Source organism: Oxyura jamaicensis, chromosome 7 (assembly GCF_011077185.1).
Source record: "Oxyura jamaicensis isolate SHBP4307 breed ruddy duck chromosome 7, BPBGC_Ojam_1.0, whole genome shotgun sequence".
Lineage (NCBI taxonomy): Eukaryota > Metazoa > Chordata > Aves > Anseriformes > Anatidae > Oxyura > Oxyura jamaicensis.
This window is the reverse complement of record NC_048899.1, coordinates 32,092,415-32,108,540: the sequence shown is the minus strand read 5'-3', so window position 1 is coordinate 32,108,540 and position 16,126 is coordinate 32,092,415. Positions and strand designations below refer to the sequence as shown.

Here is a 16,126-nt window from a genome sequence, read left to right as displayed (position 1 = left end):
TGTGATACAGAGGACATCTCATTCTTGTCATGAAAAGATGAAAAAACACAGGCTCTGATGCAAAATGTAAGGAGGAGATAGAGATAACTCAAGCTTTTTTTTTTTTTTTTCATCACTTCTTTTGTAAATGATTTTAAGAGCTACCCTTTCTTTCTAACTAACGTTCTTTCTAACTGAATGGTGTGATTTGCAGAGCCAGTATTAGGGTTATTAGGGTAGGTAAATAAGGAGGAATCTGATCACGTGTGGGTTTTTTGCTTGTTTTTATTTTTGTTTTATTTTATTCAGCAAATCTCTCTGAAATGGCTTTCAGAAAATGAAGAAGCCTTGGAAAAGTGCTTCTGTCTCAGCACCATCTGAAGAAGACAAATAGCTTTAGTTAGAAACTATCACAGAGGAGTGGCTTCAGCCAAAACAGCCTGCATTTTCCTCAGTTGATATGGTTGCTAAAAAGAGATTAAATTCTGCCTGTCATGGCAAAAAAGGTTTGGGAAAGAAAAACTCCATTTTGGTAAGCTGCCTTGTATTTCATCTGGCAATGGGAGAAATAGTTGGGAATGACAGACAGACAAAGGTTTAAAAGGGTAAGAAAAAGGGTAGGAGAAAGAAGCAGCCTTAGATGAAACCTACGACTTCTGATTTGCCCATGGTCATGTATAGCATATATGAAATAGGTTAAAATGTAAATGTTCATATTACTGTATTTGTGTCTTTGCCTTATTTATTTTTTAATAAATGGTGCAGTGTTTTGTTCAGAGAAACTTAAAACTATTAAAATAACCAAATTATAGACTTTTTCACTTTTTATCTGTTGTCTCACAAAGTTGTTTGACTTTATTGGGTATAGACTGTTCACTCTTGAGACAGATCTTTCTCGGGCCTTTTTTTTCTAGTTAGCCCTCTTTTCTGCTCATACCTGACAATATAACGATTGCCATCAAACCTGATTCTAATATTGCATATTTTTCCTTTGCAACAAGGATGACATTTATAGAGTTTTTGAGAGGTAAAAGGGGTCAGGGTTTGCTTTCTGATAGATACTGCAGTCATTTATATAATGTATCTCTGTTTACATACAAGGAAAATGTATGTTAGCTTGGATAAAATTCGTGTTTTCATTTTTCACCCAGGAGGTTGCTGTTTATAAAGCAGGCAGGGAACTTACAGTGGAAGGTGTTAAAAAGTGCAGAGTAGCAACATTTATTGAATTGATTTACTTGATTAAATAAGTAATAAAATTTTCATAGTTGGGAAAGCATAAAATAATATTACTAATCACAAGATTTACAGTATCTCTGATCCCAAACTGTATTTTCATTGCCATTTTATTCCCATCATAAAAATGTTACTTTACCAACTCCAGAACAAGGTAGGGAAAACTCCTGAAGCATCCATTTTCTCATTGTGTTTCTCTGGCTAGATTAGTTTAATTTATTACTCACGGACTATCCACATTGTTTAATTTCCTCTCTAAGATTTTTTTTCAGGGTGCTCCAGCAGTCTGCTGAATCCTTAGATTCAAATACTAACTACTTTGTTGTAACTGCATTGACATTAGCTCTTGTAATAACCTGACAACTGCAAGACATATGAGACAGACTGTAACTGTACATTCTTAGATGGAAACAGTTGTGCAACTTAGCAGGAAGGGGTAAATTACACTGATGACGTTATTATATGTGAGAAGGAAAAAGGGCAATTAATTGTCCTAACACCTGACAAAAGGAGATGGAGTATCTGGCCTCAGAGCATGACCTCTGGTTCAGACGTCATTAGACATGATGATGTCTGGATGCGGAAGGTTAAAAGTGAAGTTGCATCACCTTCCAGCAATTAGATATATGAAATGGTTAAGTATTTCAGAAAGTATTGGAGGGTTTGAAAGTAAAGCTAAAGATCATCACACATTGTTAGAAAACAGTTTGTCAGCAGTCCAATCTATTTAAATAACTGGATTGTTACACGCTGAGCAGCAGCATAATTCATGTCTGACAGAAGCCAGCCACTCGTCCTGCCTGCTGCCTCTGGGCTCTTCAGAGAGCACGCAGACTTGAGACCGAGATCAGCAAATTTGTGTGTGAAGTTTGGAAACTCCCGCAGTTGACCTGCTTATTTTCTTACTTCTCTTCCTTGGTATCCAACAGATTGTCAGGGCACTCGTATTTGCAAATCATCTGGAACTCCAACTCCAGAACAGAATGGCAAATGGCCTTTTTTCCTCTGAAAATATTAAGATAAAAATAAGGCATAAAAGCCTCTGTAGTGATACATAATACTCTGTATTTCATCTCAGCTTAAATCACTAACATGGAATAATATATTCCATATATTGGAATATATTATTGGAACCATATTTCTCGCCCTTTCTACAGCTCCACATACATGCTGAAGAAATGTTAGAGAAATAAAATATGCCAGAGAGCCTACTGGTTAAACAAATGGGTGACCAAAGTCAGTGAAGAGAGAAGGAAAGAAAATACCATCCTTCAAAGCGAGTCCATCTAACCTCCCTAAATTAAGCTGCATGACCTCTAGTTTTGAAGGAACAGCAGCAGCAGAATACTTGGAAGAATTAAGCTAGATATCTGATAACCTGACAGCTCTAGAAAAAGGCTCCGAGATGAGCAGATTTTTGGGAGAGCACCTGGCCTTGCTGGATGTTGTCCACAACAGGGGCTCCCTACAGGCCATCTCTAGTCACAAGGACCTAAGCTGACAGAAACAGACTTATCGAATAGTTCAGTTGAAGGGGACCTTACAAAGATCCTTGAGTCCAACTGCCTGAGCACTTCAGGGATAACCAAAAGCTCAAGCATATTAGTGGGGGTATTATCCCAATGCCTCCTGACCACTGGCTTGGGGCACCAACCACCTCACTAGGAAGCCTGTGCCAGTGTTTGCCCACCCTCATGGCAGAGAGATGTTTACTCGTGTCCAGTCTGAACGTCCCCTGAGGCAGCTTTGTGCCTTTTCTTTGTGTTATATCACTGATTACCAGGAAGATCAGAGTGTGAAAATCATGGCTGTGTTGTGCAGACTTTCAAAAAGCTTTGTGAAATAGATCCCTTGAACCAAATGGCTGAGGAGGCCTTTCTTGTCCCTTACAAATACCAGTCTGTAACACCGGGGAAACCTGTCGTGCTCTTATAGAACTAGGGAAACTAAAACTCTCATTCTGAAAATAGAACATTTGTCAAAATACTTTGCTGGATCTAAATCTAATTCAGACTGATAAAGGAACATCACACACAAACACACACACACAAGATATAGACTGTGGCATGATATATGAAAGGAGAGGGTATTATCACCCTCACAGCATTTAAAACTAAGGCAAGCAAAGCACAGCTAGGTGTGTTGAGTGGAGAAGGGTATTTTTATTAGCAGGGACTTAGATCAACTTAGCTGATAGGTCTGCCCCATCTGTAATTTGTGTCTTGGTGACCTCCCATCTTGTCAGACTGTTGTCCCTTATTTCAGTACCTAACCTCGTCACCAATGTGCTCTTAAACAAAAAGAAAACAATAACTAAAGCTCACCATGTGCTGAAGAGAAGAGCCAGTCTTTCAGAGTAAGCATACGTCAAGGAAACATTGGGGCTGTATTGATGTGACAGGCCTTAACAAAAGGAGTAAGATTTTACTGCCTATTTTTTTAGACAAACATGCAACTGATGCTGAGTGAACTGTAGATTTCTCTTTATTTTATGCATGGATTTTTATTATCAGTAATGATACACATGATGGCAGGAATCCAATATGGCATTTGAAACCCTGAGCAAGTATGTAAGCAGAATCATTAAGTACAACAATGCTTTTCAAGGCTTTTCCTATCATTGTGTACATTCAATAAGAGAATAAATCTAAGACAAAAGGTAAGAGTCCCACAGTACCAAACACTATTTCTATATTCCAAACTTGCCCTGTGCTTCAAACTTATAGTAAGCATGAAAAAGATGACACTTTTTTATTATTTATTTTCTGTGGTTACATTTAACCTATAGCAATGCTTAACTTAGAGAGAATAACCCACTGGATGCAGTTGTTTCAACCTGTGCTAATCGTTGCATGAATGGTCAAAGTGTAAGTATAGAGGCTGGTTACAGGGAGTGCTTATTGTAGATTGGGAACTTTGTGAAAACTCTTTGAGTTATTCATGCCTTTGAATTTTGTATGACCAGCATCTTTTTTTTTTTTTTTTTTTGGCTGATATATTTCAGGTTTTGATTAAATTTACAATCTTTTTGTTATGTTAGGTGTATTTAATCAAAAGTCATTCATTCTGGTCTCCTTTCTAAATGGAAAAATCTTTCTCATTGAAATTCTGATAGCAGAAAATAGCATGTATTTGTTCTAATGCTATTGCAGTGTACAATACACACAGTACAAGCCATGTGTTACATATGAAAGTGTAATTTTGTGTCATCAGGTCATTTCTTAAAGCTTCCTGATTTTGAATTGCACAGTGGAATGAAATAGTAGCCACTGCAGGCCCTTCTTAAATACAGTGTGGATAAACAACAGGTGTGCTAGATAATTGTTGTTTCATCATGGTGCATATTTCACACTCCGTAAGTCCCAAATGAATTACCAAAAGAATGCATAAAATTAAGTGATTCAAAGATTTTGAGGCCTTCTTCTTGCAGCAAAGTGGAAATCTATTGAAATTCTAAGGCAGTATAAAAGCATAACCATTATTATTACAGACGTGTCATGTTTCTCCTATTGCTCTAGTGGAGCAAAGTATGTAGTTTGTTTTCCTAAAAGACTTTGAAACTTAAATGAAGGACAACTGCTCAAAAATATGCATTTATGAAATAAATAACAATAGGCAAATGATTAATTTCATTTGTTATTTTACTACATTTAATGTGTGTGTATTTTCACTTAAATTGTACTTTACTCATAACTGTGTTTCTGTTACTGTTTAAGCATGGTGGCAGAGTTTAAGGACGTGAATCAATCTGGAACTAGGGCTCCTTTTCTTAAAAGGTTGTGTGCCAATAAGTGCTCTACTTGGTAACATTTAAGCATTTTAGATTATATCAGGTCAGTGTAATTTGCTAGTAATTTTAAATTACACATTCAATCAGATGAATCCAACATCATGCTAAGTGGTTTTTAGCACATAAAATTACTCAATAAGTATTTTCTGTTGCCATCTGTTATGAAAAGAAATCATTTCCCTGGCATGTACTCTGTATGTTTTGTGTACTTTTATGTATACTGCGCATGGAAGAAAGGGTTGGTAATTAAAATGAAATGCTATTCATAATGAATCATAACACACCTACTGAACCAACCCCATCTTTTAGTATTGAATTTTACGAATGCTCTCCTTTGTTTCCCAAATGACCTATCTTCTATAATGATGGTTTGGATACTGGTAAGATTCAGATCCTCATCCAAAGGCAGTGACACTATTGACTACGTCTCTGTTGTCTTCGCTGAGATTGTGAAATACTGTATTGCAAGATAAAATCAGCACATAGATGCTCAGTGAAACTGAAGAGTCCATTAATGCCTTAACTCTTGAATTACCATCTGGGTATCTCTTGATAAGGGCAAGCTGAAAGGAAAAGTTACCTTTGTCATTAAATCTTTAATAATGTGATATTGACAAACTTGAGTCGTACTGTATTTTTAGCATTTTTAGATTGCATTCCTGCTCATTTCTGCCTGGATGTGAGCAAGCCCTGTTTCATTAGTCACTAACAGATGTCTGGATGCAGGGAGGAGCAGTGATTTGTCTGTGTCCTGTATGCATTACAAGGGCATCTTGAACATTATGAATTAAACTCCATCTTACTGGAGTAAGTATGGAAACCAGAGTGTCAAAGTAATGACATCTGGAATTAATATCAGTGCTTTAAAAAACTCAAACAGATACCACTTTTTGGTTCCTTCTTCTGGTATACATCTTCTGAGATGAATTACTTCATTTTGTAGTGTTTTGATTCTAAATTTTTATAGTCAGTCATATTTTAAAAGCAGAAATACTTAATCTAATGTTTTTAAGTTTCCTTTTACTTACTTTTAGCGCCCCCCCCCCTTTTTTTTTTCTCTAAATAAGCATTGCATCCTCTTCCTGTTCTGTAGGTATGTATATGTGTAGGTACAGTTATTTTGGATTATAGATAATGTGAGTGTGAACATGAATCAGACATTAGCATTGTATTTTAGAGGCTTGCTTAAATTTATTCCATTAAATGGTCCTTGGGAGGTTCTTGACAATAATTAGACATATGGGTACTCAGCTCTGCTACCAGCCTTTACCAGTTCATGGGGGAATAACAAAATGGAATTAACCTTTAATTTAGGTCTTTAGGTCCTTCACGTACACAGGCCCAGACTTTGAAGTGTTCAGGCATTTTGCTGAGCTCTTCTAAAATTCTGGCTACTTGTTTGGTGCTGAACCGGGGGCTGACCCTTTTTGAAACTCCTATATAATACCTCCTAAGCCCTGCTTTTATCTACAGGGAAATAATGATCAATTCACAAGGTCACACATTCCTAATCAAAAGTTGGCACCGCTCCTTCCGAGCACGTACAGCTGCCGAAGGGGTCTGCAGCTCTCAGCTTTCCGTGGTAGAGGTAAAGTTCACAGTTGCTTTGAGCCTGGGGCAGGCTTCCCCCGGGGACATTCTGGCAGCAGGGTGGGAGAGGGACTCTCTTTCATGTCATCGTGTGCCAGAGCTTGGCACTCGCAAGACTGGTCCAGGTCCTGTACAACACTTAGAGGGCACTGTACTCACAAGAGCACAGTTTGGCCCAGGAGCAATGGCTGGTGATTTTCATTTTCCATTTCCATAAGTACCTTGTATCCAGGCATTCAAGAAAACCACTGTAAAAAGGCTCTCCTTATTTGAAATTATTCTGTCAGAGCCAAAAACAATGCATTAGTGTTGGAGAGAAAATATGTATGTAAAAGCCTTAAACTAACAATAACATTATTTCCTTAAATCCTCCTCCTACTTTTATACTCTTTTCAGTCCAGCTGACATTTCAACAATTTCACCCAAAAAAAAAGAAAGGGGGGAGGGATGGAGAAACCTTTCAAATGCATAATTTTGAAGCAAGGAAAATACGACTTGTTCAACATTAACCTTGACAAATTCGTGCTCCTGTCATTTAAATGAATGAACCTTTCCAGTGTCTAGCTTGCTGGACCTTGAGAAACAGCTATGAGGAAGGATTGTGAAAATGATGCTCATCTCTCTTAAATTATTTTTTCTGAGTAAAATGAATTATTTCAGTGCGAACCAAATAAGGATGAATCTGCTCGCTTGAATCACCTGTTCACAGCCAATGAACTTCCATGTGAAGCAGCGTTCACCCTCCTCTGTTGCCATGTATTGATCTAAAACATCTTCCCTGAGCCTTCTCTGTCTTTTTCCTCCTACAGGCAAAAGGTTAGAGTTAGATAATAGTATTAATTTTCCAGACATCTGCACATGTTTTAATAGCCTTTAGAAGGTTTGAAATGGTTTCTGTTTGACCACCACAGGGCTAAAATGCCATTAAGACTTAGATTGTAGCAATACATAACAATCATAGCCCCGTAGTTCAACCTGGCAATAAAAAAGCTAATTTATTTTATTGTAGATTCAAATTAATGTGATGAACTCCTCTCTCAACAGGGGCTGTAACACCACTCTTACAAAAATACCTTTGCTCTGCGTATTTTCAAAACCAGATAAAAACCTCTGCAACAAACCCCGTGCATATTTTTGTTCTGTGCGCTTTTGAGTGCTTGTACAAGTGTTTGTGTGTTCATATAATATCATTCCTGAAACCATGTTGTTTCTTCTATCATATCTGCATTCTTACACTCATTTTTGTCTAACATCTCTTCACTCTTAGTGTCAACAGAAAGAGTATGATTAATAAATCCAGGGCAGTGTCCAGTGTTAACCTTTTTTATTTTTATTTTTTACCACCCTGAGAACCGGTATTTTCTCGCGGGGAAAATTTTTTACTAGTTAGGTCAATTGAGTGTAAAACAGCTTTTAAAAATAGGCATATGCTGTTAATAAGGATAATTTTGAAAATCTGTGAAAACAATTCTTAGAGCTCAGACAGTTTTCATTTCCCACTATATGCCAGAGGAAAGCTTCAGCGTATCCTATTATAAAGTGATAAAGCAGCATTTGATAGCAGCAGCTTCTGTGATAAAATGATCATGGCAGCACTGAGAACGAATCTAATAAGGGAATTGATCTGTAGATTCCAATTCTGTAAGAGCCAACATCGATCAACATAAATGTCAATAAGAAGATTGTATTGAGGGCTGCCTAATTCCTTTAGATGATTTTGGGGCATAGTCAGAAAGTGAATGTGAAAATGAGTTTTAAACTGTAAGAATCACAAATTCGAAGACCAACATTATTTTGTGCTACCAGGAATATCTCTGGCTGTCAAAGGATCAGTGATCAGCATCAATTTCGGAGCATGTTGATATTAGTGAGTAATTTAATCAGATTATTATTGATAACACAACTGCAATCGTCTAAGTGACACTAAACCATCAACACTTTCCAGCTGTATTTTCATGTTAAGGCATTTCTTAAATACAGTGGAATAATAACAAACACTCCACCTTTTCACTGTTAAAGCATAGATAGCATGTGAAAGGCATGCCATAAAAGATTAATGGCATTGTTCTTTCTTGTCACAGAAGTTTAGTATGAAGCTGTTTTCTAGTCTGATTTTGACCACGCTGAGATGTGAAGGAAAACTGGTGTTGTCTGTGAGCAGTGCAGGAAGGGAAGGTGTCAGAACATGCAGATTTCTGCCTCCACGCTCGGATGTTCCTATAATTCATAGCACCAGCATGAGGCTGGCATCCATTTAGCAAAGTGGAATTAACATATGGATTGCTGTCAGATCAATAGAAAGGTATTTACAAAAAGCACATACTGTTTTGTACCAAATTAATGAGAAAAAGTAAAAATATAAACTTAATAAGAGGCTTGACTCTTCTACAATACCATTCTCACAAAACTGCTGTTTTACCATACTCCAAGGAGTCTTCCACAAGAAAGCTTGTTGAAAACATTTATTTCTTTAGTTGTTTACATTCTGAGTAGCTGATTACCAGGTCATTGATGTAAACTGTTGACTTTACAGTAATTACAAACCACAGGGAACTTTATACGTACATTTTCCTTTGAAATTACATTAGCTCCTTTTATTATTACTGCAATATTTACAGGCTCCTACTGTAGTGCTATTAAAACACATTGCAGTCTCAGAGCTTGAGAACACTGATAGAGTTATAAAAACAAAACTAGGATCAGGGAGGATTACTTTGTGTCTTTCGATGTAACTTTTATTTAAAACAGTTTATGAAAATTAATGAAACTAAGGGATTTGGAAGAGGAGTAATTTTAGGCTTAAAATAATATTGCCAGCTCTGTGAAGAATTCCGAGAGATTATGTTATTTATGTTTATGCATCAAATGTCTGCTTAATACCTCCCAATTTATACCCTAGGATATAAGTTTTCAACCTTCTGAGTTCCTTACTTTGGACTCTAATTGACTGTTTTTTCCTCTCTCTGAATGGTTTGATAATAACAGAGAGCAGCAAGCCTGGAAAACCCGAAGTAGAATCAAGTGAAGCCTTTGTTTTGTTGTTTTTTTTTTTTGTGTGTGTGCTGGATTTGCCTTGTTAACAGGATTTTCTGATGTAGTTTTAGCACCCTAATCTTCTATACAAATGTTTGTAATACCATACCCGTGTACTTTGTTTTGGACATTGTCAGTTAAGTCTCAGTGAACTCGCTTGGAGGATTTGCCAGCAAAACTGACAAACCGCTGTTACACTGGGTTTGAATTTAAAGTCTAGCATCTGCTGTATCCCAAGATGTCAATTTTTTTGTTAGCAACATCCACCTAGTAGTGGGGGAGACAACAAAAACAAATGGCAAAAATCAAATCAGAACTTGCATGGAAATATTTTTATTAGATTAATAGAAAATTCAAATCCGCTTGACTTGAAATTTCTGGAATAACCGGAGGCTGCCTTTTTTGTACCAAGAAACGTTTTAGCTTACCAATGTGTATTTTATAGTTGATCCTTTAATATTCATATTTTCTATAACTCTTTCCCCTGTTAACGCTGGGCAATACTGTAAGTTTGTGATTCTGTTTCCTGTATTTTACAGCCAATAAATAAGGCCAATAAATACCAGTCTCTCGCTGCTTGCTCCTAGCATTGTGAGAGTTATCCTGGGGTTCACTCGCTGTGGATTAACCCCCTCCTCCCACCAAAGATAGATCCAACCAGCTGTAGTGGCAAGTCTCCCATGGTACAAGAGCTGAGAACCCTAGCAGCATCATACAGGGCAATGAATTTCAGGTAACCCACCAGACAGACCTGAAGACAGAGCAGAGTATTAAGTATGAAAGCCAGAGTAAATGCTGGTGCTAATTACCACAGGGTGCAAGACTTCTGAGCTGCTTTGCGTATTCCAGACAGAGCTGTATGATGTTTCGTGTTGTGTGCTTTTGCCAAATATCAAGTACCTTTGCTGAGTGCCCGATCTGTTAGAAATGGAGCCTGTAACAACAAGGGAAGAGTAAAAAGAGTTTTGTGTGATGCATTAGCTTTACAATGAGAAGTTGGGTGTGCCTGCCGGTACAGAGGCAAACTTGTGTATTGGCAGCTTCTTGATGTCTAAGAAGTGATGAGCGTAGAATAATTTGGGGCAGGGAGGAGCATTTGGAACAGACAGAGGCTGTTAGTTTCCCATTCTGTGTTTAGCCCCAGTCCTGGACAAGGTTTGGTGTGGCCCAGCAGCAGGAGAAGGGAGCTCCCTGACAAGCTGGCTGCACGGTGCGTGTTCTCCCAGCTGTCTGTCTCCTGTGACTAGCTCCCGTTGCCCGTACTGCAGAGCTATATTCACTTCCCCTGGGGGATGCTCTGCAGCAGCAGAACAGGCCAGAGCAGAGCTATGGCGAACCTCTCGTTGCTCCTGTGCTTCACCCATACCTTGCTTTTCTCTTTTTCCTGAGTGCTTGCTGGTGCAGTATTTTGTTGCTTAAGGAAATGCACGGGTACAGACTGATTGGTCACTTCTGCTACAGGTACAAGTGAAAATACGAGTCTAAGTATTTGTGTCAAAATACTCTCACGTAGTCCTATAAAACTTGCTCTCTTTCTAACACTTGTTAAAAATATAGTTATATGGTTTGTATTACACTATTCAGTGTAACTTAGAAGATAAGGCTGTGTTTGATTTTCAGAATGGGTGGAAAAATTTGTTTTATTAACTGCCTATTTCTGTGAAGAAATACAAGATCACATTGTGAATAGGGGACTTTATTTGATGTAAAGGCACTCCTGAAAAGTGGTTAAAAAGGACATAAATGCTTCTTAAAGACACGCCGAATTCTTCAGCTGAAGCACCATAATGCTGGACTTCATTTTAGTCTAAAATATTTATCAGAGAGAAGCAGTCAGAGGTAATGTCATGCTGTTAGGGTAAATGATTGCAAGGCAGATTATTAGGGAATTAGAAGGAAAAAAGCATGGATATTTCCACAGTGAAATGTCCTTGAAATTAACCTAAAGGATACAGATATAAAAAGGAGTATGCGGTGGTATAAATGATGCACAAGAAGTCTGCTAGGAAGCTGCCTGTCTTCATATTCAATAGACAGCTGGAAGGATGAAGGCAAGTTCTTAACCAAGCTGATTTACTCGTGTAAAGTGCTCAGTATGCCAACTGCTATTGCCATTATAAACTGTGAAATGTTCTGTTTATAGGAAGTGAGCAGTAGGAAAGTAGGACATAATTCTGAATTTTCTATTAAATATATAGCTTCTGAGAGCTGAAATATTTATCATTTTATTTTCATTGCATCAGTTACATACGATGAAACATCAGGCGTTGCTGCATGCACATGCTGTACGATTTCAAGTGTTTCCTATGCTAGTGATTATTAGAATTAAATACAGTGGAAACACCTTTATATAGCATTCACTTTTGCTTCATAGTTGGCTGTTTTCTCTTGACAACAACTTGTTCTGCTCACTTTAAAAAGCAGATTTACCATATGCCAGAAGCACACGTATTGCAGTCTCTGATCTGTCTAAAGGCAAAATCTATTTCTGCTTTCAGAAGTTGAACTTCATTTTATTATTTTTCCATACACTTAACATTCTCCTTTATTTCAGAGTACCTGGTGTATGAGAAGTTCACACGTCATGCTTTGAATAGTGTGTGTTCTTCATCTAGCTCACCTCTGGTGGAGTAGGTGAAAGGTATTATCTCTCTGTCTGAATCCCTCTGCAATGCATCTAGGGACGAAAATGCCCGTAGGGACTGAAAAAAATCAACATTCAGTTTCAAGACAGTTGTTATTTCTGCATAAACTAGCATTAAGGGAACTGCATACCTAATCACATACATACATATTTGGTCTGCTATCTTCCAGGGTGCAATGGAAATGCAGTATGGAGTGCTATTTCTGTAAGACCTTTGAAACTAAATCTCATCCTAGGTGGGATTAATTCATAGCTGGACTCTGCTTTGGATGGATATAGCAGTTAAAGATGAGCAAGGGATCAAGAGTGAAAAAGTCACCTAGCGAGAGTTCTTGAGCCTCTGTCACAGCCGTATCAGCACTCTTCTCGTGTTGTACATTTTTGCATGTTTTTGGTAGAGTTACTAAGGCTTGCTTATTTAGTATAGCTGGGGTAGAACCAGAGCAGGTGTGTTGCTGCCTGTGGATTTGAGAGGAACCTTCTTTGTGCAGAGAAGTATTAAAAATGGGTGGTGTGAAGGCTGCAAAGAAGGTACTCCCTGTCAGTCCTGTTGCAGCAGCTGCTCTATATGGGAGAGAAGTCCAGAGTTTGCCTTTTCAGGGTTGTGATGCCCCGGATAGCAGCAGAGATGAGGGGATGCACCAAACAAACATTTGCAGCTCTGGCTCGCAGCACCAGGATGAAAATGTCTCTCTCAGAACCTCGAGAATTTCTTTCTTGTGAATGATGGGCTTTGGCTCATGTGAGAAAAACAAAGCCAATTGATTTAATAGCAATTAACTCATCCGATATTGGAGAGTCATACACAGTTTGGCATAATTCATTGAAAATTGTTCTGGCAATGCTGCAGGCCATTAGACATTTTAAAAAGGAGATGGGAACTGAGAGATATTCTGTACAGATACAGTCACAAGGCACTGTGGAGTCTGCCTGTAATACTGCCTCCTCATGCCAGGAGGCCGGAGCCTTCTTTTATCTTCCTAGAAAGCCTTAATAAGGATGTCACTGTGGGGAGGGGGTTGGCCTTCCTGATGGATAGGTTATCTGCTGCCAGATAATTGTATTTCCTATTGCACTTGATATAATAGGTTTCCACCTAAATTATCAATTACTCTATTTTTATTTTTTTTTATGTGGGTTACAGGAGTTATTCTTGACTTTGAGCCATATTGCTCCATCTTGGCTAAAAACACAGGCAAGCCGGGAAAGAGCCCATGGCAATAAAGCCTGGGAAACACCACGATCTTGCAGGCAAAGGAGGAGCTTTTCTGCCACTGCTCACAGGCAGCCAAAGAGATGTCCCTTCTGCTCTGCCTGGCCCGTGCCTCCCCACCAGCCCCAGAGATGTGGCTGCAGCCCAGCCACGATGCTGGGAACGTTTTCATCTGCACCTGCCCCAGCACTGCTCAGCACTGGGTAATTTCCGAGCAAATGGGTCCAGCCCATGCCATGTTCTCTTCCATAATGGGTTCCCATCCTGCAGCTCCTAATGCTTTCCTGTTTTCAGAGGGACTGAGACGTCCCAGCTACAAATATTGCCCAGTTTCCCCTTATCTCCATAGGCCACCAAGTACCTCAATGCACCCCAAATGGGGCAGATGAAGTGAATTTCTAGTTAATAACTCTTTGGTTTGTATTTAAATATTCATTTGAACTGATGTGGTCTTTTCTGTGAAAGGCAGTCTGTGCTGTGGTCAGCCTTTCGTTACACTGCACTGCGATAGCATCAACAGTGATTTTCCCATTGTGTGATTTTCAAGGCAGCAGTGACTCCTTGATCTGGGTATGTGACCATCCGAAAATAACCACAAAGGACACAGTACATTTTGCTTATCTGAGAAGAAATCAGAATCAAGTTACATAGTTAGCACAATCTGCTGCTTGATTTTAAATGGATCATTAATGAGATTTTTTTAACAAACAGCACTTTTCCTTTTTTTGATTTGGAAAATGGAGAAGGAAGAAAAACAAATAAATGAAAGAAAAACAATTTTCTTATCATTTTTCTTCTGTAATTGGATGACTTGCTTCAGTGCTGTGTGACTGTATTTAATTAATGATCTCAAACTTTGCTCTGCTGTTTGTTAATGCTAGTCATTGTGCTGGCCGCGTGTCTGTTGGTGTCTTTGCATATGCATGGGGGGGGATATTTCCAACGTGACGGTCTTCCATTTAATGCAGAAATATAATCACATTGCACATCTTGAAAGCATTTTCCTCTTTCTCAGTCTGCTGGTTCACCTTTGTTGTTATAGAGTCAGAGAGTTGAATGCTGGCAAAGCCCACTGAAACGGAGCGTGAGCTGTGCACAGCCCGGCCCACCCAGTGATGGAGCTGGTGTGGTTGGAGCCCCGCAGCCCTGGTCTGTTTGCAGTGTGCTCTGCTGGGCTGCATCTTAACACCAGCCAGCTCTCCAGCCAGAAATGTTTGGTTTTTCTGCCTATTCAAAGGTGTTAGATCCAAGTGGGCTGACCTCTGCTCTCAAGTCTGACATGGACAATAACAGCAGCACACAAAGTCCCACTGGACGACATTGCAGGGTGTATTTTGTTTCCCTTACTGAGATGCATACATGTTCCCATTTAAGTAATGAGCTACTTAAAATGCTTTGCTAGAAAAAGGGGAAGGCAATTTTACAACTGTAAAACTCCTATAGCACCATTTCTAGAATACACTGGGGAAAATAGATGTTCAGGTGTAAATGTTCATCCATCTCAGATGTCCCCTATCATCAGTCCTAATGCACAGATCTGGCTATAGTAACTCACACTAAAAACCTCTGGAAGCGATAATCAGGTGGCTGGTTTCATTGGAGAAAGTAATTCCTCTGCCAAGAGCAAGCACAACACTTGTTCATAACATTGGGTTCTCCTGTTTCAGAAAACAGTGGAATTTTCTGGTGGTTCAGCGATGCACTTGGAATTATCGTCAAGAATAACGTGTACTAAGTCAGTAAATCTGTGAGCTTGGGAAAGCATTTTACCTGGAGCTTAAATATTGAGCAAACACCCGACGGTAACTCTAGTAATAACGTTTTAAAGGGTACACACTGAATAACTAGGGAATAGGCATCCCTGGTGTTAAAAAACACATAGCCTGGATGCACTTAATATTTACAATAAAATGTATATTGGATGCTGAGTGCTTGTAGCATTTTAATCTACTCAGCAATATGTTGGACAAAATATGATTCTACAGAGCACTGATCACTGAAGCTATTTGCCATAATCTGCAGCAGGACAGCACCTCCTGAAGAGCCAGCGCATAAAACCTGTATGAATATGTAACTCTTGAGAAATGATTCCCAAATTACTAATTAGTGGTTAGAAAAAAAAAAAAAAAAAAGATTTGCTAGCGTGTCTGAAATGCGCCTGCACGCATTGTCTGAAATGTGCCTGCATGGCACACAGATCCAGAGGCTGTAGCAATGGCCCTGTGGCTCTGCCTGCTTGGTTTCCAGCAGATGAATTTCTGCAGCGGGTACCAGGAGAGCGGGCAGGGTAAGGTACCACGTTACTGACGTTTCAGGGCCCTGCAAAGAGCCTTGTCACTGATAGTGCTGCGCTGTGGGGAAGGACTTCAGTGGGTACAGATTCTTTCCCTCTTTCACCAAGTTTTTTGGATGGGCAGGGTGAAAGGCTACGCATGCAGCCTTGACAGGTCTCCCCCCTGGTTTACATCCTTTGCAAGGAAGGGCACCTGGAGCAGTGACAGGGCAGGGGCTGTGCTGCTGGTTCCTCCAGGTGGAAGGTGTCTGGGAGCAGTTTTGTTTTTGTTTTTTGTTTAAAGTCCTTTTTCATTGATTTTGGTGGACTGTGAATAAGATCCATACTGCCTGTTACATGATATGTGGG

At 39.1% G+C, this 16,126-nt stretch overlaps 1 protein-coding gene across 18 annotated transcripts in view; it reads left to right on the top strand.

Moving 5' to 3' along the window:
* NCKAP5 (NCK associated protein 5) overlaps positions 1 to 16,126 on the top strand; it is a 440,247-nt gene that overhangs the window by 357,575 nt on the left and 66,546 nt on the right. The gene's annotated exons all lie outside the window — the stretch shown is intronic.